Genomic DNA, 5,127 nt, shown 5'->3' on the forward strand with positions numbered 1-5,127 from the left:
GAGAAGAATGGTCTATTCTTTAACACAGATTTACACAAAATGATTACACTGCATCTTTCTAGCCGTGTGGGTGATATGTTTATAAATTATTGATCATCTGTGTAATTAACCTTCTGTGCAATAGAGTGAACTGTGAATTCAGTCAAAGTGAGCTATCTCTTAAACAGCTTAATAGAATAGATAAAGCTTTGGGTTTTGTTTAAGTAATTTTATTGATGCCACATCTGGCTGGTGAATCTTTATGTAATACTTCTGTAAATACATTCCGATTGATTTATATGCATTCAAGTTTAGATAACACTTCGCTCTTTTGAATATGACTTTAGTCATCAGCCTATAAATAGTTAAGTCAAGACATAGTTGGAGCATTAAAGTAGAGGAATGTTTTCAGCTGTAACATTTTTAAATCCGTGACTAGCTGGTTTGTGTTTAAGATCTTCCCTTCCTTATGTTTTTCTCTCTCTCTCCAGTGCAGCAGAACAGTCAATATCTATAATATCCAGAAGTAGATACGCTTCTTCATGTTTTTTCCACAAATCTCCCTCAAGGTCAATCTTTGCCTCCAGGCATTCAGTCTACAAAGAGATGAAGTGGAACCCCTGTGCTTACAATTAGCCAGATCATCTAAAAAGGGATAACAAGAGAATCATAGCCCTTAAGATGCTTAACATATAAATATAGTAGATAGCAAATACATCATGAATTTACAAAAATGCAAATGTATTCAACAAGAATTGATCTTCCCTTTAAGGCTTACAGCACAGAACATAATGTAACAAATTTTATCTGTAAATGTAAAATTGGCATAAAACATGCTAATAAAGAAATACATAAAACCTACATAAATATCAGTTTAAACACCAGGTACTAAATATATGTTCAAGAATTTAGGGTTCTCTAGCTCTAACAATAAGAGCAATGTAATGACAGCTTAGCAACTTCGTGATATTTTTAAATTCCAGCTTATAAAATATAGATTAACATAAAAATTTTAGCTCCTTTTTCTAAGCATCGATTTAATGCTAACCTGATTTTTGACAATTTGAAGAAACCAGAACGTTTTAAATTAATCATTTTTCATATTTAAAACAATTTTTTTTAGTGGCTATTTTTGCCTATTCCTATCGTTGTTCACGTTGTGTAACGGAGAAAGTGCTGAAGATGTACATCTGGAAGCGCATCATTCTATCATAGCGCCTACCATTCTTTTACTCAAATTACCACTGATATAATCAAGTACTTTTAAATATGTACATACATCAGCAGAATATCTGTCACATATACAATTTCAATTGCCTTGAGACTTTACATCCACATCTTATTAGGTTTATCAAGCTTGTTGGAGTAAGCTAAGCATTTGGATTCTCCCTGCTTAACCTTTCAGTGATGACATTTAGACCGGTCTTGAAAATCCCACTGTCTAATACTAAGTATAGTATTTCATGCTGCAATACAAAGAGGTCTCTTGGAAAGAAAATAATTATGTTTTAATCCTCTAAACTCAAGTATCTGAAATTATTGCAAAGTGGTTTCTTGGCTGCATATAAATGAACATCATCAATAGCGCTAAATAAACATGAGCTTAAGACAGAAAATGTTTTAGGTACCAAAGTGAAGCATGCTTTGTTTTGTTCTCTCTGGATAACTGAGGCATCAAGTCTCAGTCAAATCTTTCCTTCAGTGAAGTTGCTGTTGGTGGAAGATAGAACGAGGCTGAATTGATCCATTATTATGGAGTCCTGTAGCATATTGGTTAGAGCACTAGCCTCGCAAACGAAAGGACCTGGGTTTGATCCCAGGCAGGGCGAAACATTAGGCAGGTTTCCTTGCGCCACATGCCTCTATTTACCTAGCAATAACCTGGTTATTAGTCGATTGGCGGATCTCTTTCCGGGTGTAATAAGCATTCAAATAAATAAATAATTTGGTTATTCAATCTACGGCCGTTTGTGGAATACTGCTGTACGCAATTGGTTGCCTGTTTTGCCCACAAAATACACAGTCAATTCACAATATATTCTGGGAAGAGCTTTGAGACGTCTCAACGGGATAAGGCACTATATCAAATGCAAGGATTATTATCATTATTATTATCATCAGATTATTATATCACAAGAAAATGCTGGGAACAGGCAGCCAGGAGACAAATTGGAGGTTTATGTTATTTTGTTACAATTGTAATGAAACACAGACCTTTTTCAGCATAGCATCTAAAAATGAACTGTAACATCAAGTATTCACAGTGTAAAGAATAAAGACTAGACAAAAGCTAAAGTCTAATTCTATTTAATACAAAAAGCTCATAAATCAGTTTCCCTGCTGGTCAACCCGAGTAACAGCAATAGTAAAAGACGCGTAATGAAACAATACTACCAGATGACCTGAGGACTTCCCTTCTATGGTCAGGACGTTCACAGCTATTAACCCACGAACGAAGACAAATCCAAAGTTCCAGTCTCACCCTTATTTATAATTATGTGTCCCATTGTCCTCCATATAAGGTTCTTCTTCGTGCAGGACACAACCGCTTCCTGTTTTCCATTCATCCTTCTGCTTTGCACGCCGCACTGCGACCTTGGTTCTGTTGTTCAGACTCAGCTGCCCGCATATCTTCCCACTCTTGTGTAGCCAAGGTCTCTGAATACCACATTCCTTCTCCATAATCAGCATCCCTTACCCTCCTTATTATTCTTCAATCAACAAACTTACTCATACGAATGATAACAGCTTTTACAATTAACATCTTACATTGGCTTTGATTATATTTACTCATGGGACTGCTTTAACTACTATGGGATTATACAACATATATTTTAAACATAACAACAGTAAAGTACAAAGATCTTAAGAATTGATGCGCTTAATCTATAAATATTCTAGTTTTGAAAATGAAGGCCAAAGCGGGTAAAGAAAGTCAAATGACTTCCTACTTGACAGCCAAGGTTTAAGATACTGCTTTCTCCATAAGTCTGCCTCAATCCTCAATCAGATCAATTTACACAAAACTCAGGATCACTGCCACCTCAGTGGGTAAATATATCGCCTGGTGTGATACTGAAGCATAGATCATGAAGGGCACAAGCTTTGTAAGTGGTCCATACTGATCTCAGCCGGAGCAAAGGTGGGGGCTCTACAGACTAATCCGTACAGAATTAATTGCTATCAACATTGTTGTACATGCTAGAACCAGGATGGTAATAATAATAATAATAATAATAGAAGGCAAACTGTATGGATCTTGCTCTTTTTTCATCTAGCAGTTCACATTACAATATTCATGGGCAAGTGGGGGTTGGGAGAAATCAATAAGTCTTATTGCTGTATTAAGCCCCCCCCCATACCCCCATCATCATCAAGGAGGTCAACATTGGCTCAGGATAGAATCAGTCTCACCTGTGAATGACTGACCGATAATCGATCAGAATATATTTTAAAAATTTCAATAAGAATAATTATCTATAAATGTCATTGCCTCAGTGATACTGTAGCACTAATTCAAGTCGGAGAGATATTGTCTGTTACACCTCTATCTTAGCACACAGACACACAGGAACAATTAAACATTAACGAACCTAAGTACTAAGTAAGACAGTGAAGTTATAACTCAAACAAAACAGAGACATGTCTTTATTCACTAAGCTTGTTCTCACATTTCCCAAGGTTGTACAAGCAGCAGGAAATCAGCCTGATATTTTTAATTATGCTGCTTACTGATACCATAATATCAACACCACATCATGAAGCTTGAATCAAGGGACCACTTCCTGGGACAGTCAATAATGCCTTGTCGAAATTTTCTTCATGTAGTTTTCCCAGTTTATTCTCAAGGTCATACTCTGCCTCCAGGCATTCACTGTACAAAGAGTAACACTGCTTTCGGTTGTATTGTATTTAATATTCCCAGATAGAGGATAAGAAAATCCTTGTTTTAGGATTCATAAACCGAAAGCACCTTAAAATCAAAGTTAGGTATTTGTATTATGAAAATATTTTAAGTGCTTCTAAAAATATATATATATATGATTTGTCATTATAATAATAATAATTTAAAATTGACAAAATACTTGGTGTATAAATATATAAACCTCCTGCAAAAACTAGCCATTTTAGCAAGCTCACACATATTAAGAAAAGCAATATCCAGTCATATGTACAGTAGCAATGTTATTGGTCTGGCTGACCCATCCCTGAAAACCATTTACTCTACAAACCTCTACAAATTGATTTGAACTGTAATAACATAATAATAATCCTTACATTTAGTATAGGATGTTGGGAGGACAACTCAAAGCATTTCACAGCATTTACTGCAAAGTGCAGTGATTGTGTATATTTTGCAGGGTCACAGCTTATCATGGAGAAGTTTCTTGTGTAACTTATTAATTTCCTTGGGTTGATGAATTGCTTAGTTCACAGGGTGTTCATGTGCTTACTTACAATGCTTACTTACTATTTGTAGCTAGCATTGCACTGCAGAAGGATTGCAGAAGCATTTACACTCAAATAACGAAAGGACACTTGAGAGCTCTTCAATACAAGTGACAGCAGACACCAGAGGTTAATGATTCAACATAATGGGAGCAGTGTACAAAATGTATGTTGCTTTAGATAAAAACACATAGATTTATGTTCATCTATAGTTTTCTTATTGTTATTTTAAGGTGATCTACAGACTAATGATATGTGTGCATTTTGACTGACTAAAACTTACGTACACTAATTTATAAAGCATCCCTTTATGTTTGACAACATATCCAAAGGACAGATATTAAGACTGTTGGGTGAAGAGCCACATTGGACAGCGTTGGGGCACTGAAGGCATAGAGCTACTGCCAAACAGTTACAGTTGTATAATATGATCCACTACATCTTAACTTAAAGTGGTGGTAGGTTAAGATGGCTAATCATTGGACAACATCGATAATCAGTTAACAAGCCTGTAATTGAACAAGTCAGAAATAGGCCCCTGGTCTCTTTAGAGCTCAACACACAGTAATAGGACCAGCTGAGCTGATTGAAAAATGACATCTGCATCTACCAAAAAAGCAAGACCCACTTATGAAGAACTCAGCGCCATCAGAATTGTACTATTTGGAATTGGTGCTAATTTCCCATATCTCAATCAGC

At 35.8% G+C, this 5,127-nt stretch overlaps 1 long non-coding RNA gene across 1 annotated transcript; it reads right to left on the reverse strand.

Moving 5' to 3' along the window:
• Positions 1-232: 232 nt before the first annotated feature.
• Positions 233-2,434, reverse strand: LOC103178558. The gene is made up of 3 exons (XR_487865.1): positions 2,382-2,434; positions 1,608-1,689; positions 233-624 (listed from the first exon to the last, which is right to left on the reverse strand). It is a non-coding gene; the product is annotated as an uncharacterized LOC103178558 (long non-coding RNA).
• Between the last annotated feature and the right edge of the window lie 2,693 nt (positions 2,435-5,127).

The sequence above is a fragment of the Callorhinchus milii genome, unplaced genomic scaffold, assembly GCF_018977255.1.
Source record: "Callorhinchus milii isolate IMCB2004 unplaced genomic scaffold, IMCB_Cmil_1.0 Scaffold9, whole genome shotgun sequence".
Classification (NCBI taxonomy): Eukaryota; Metazoa; Chordata; class Chondrichthyes; order Chimaeriformes; family Callorhinchidae; genus Callorhinchus; species Callorhinchus milii.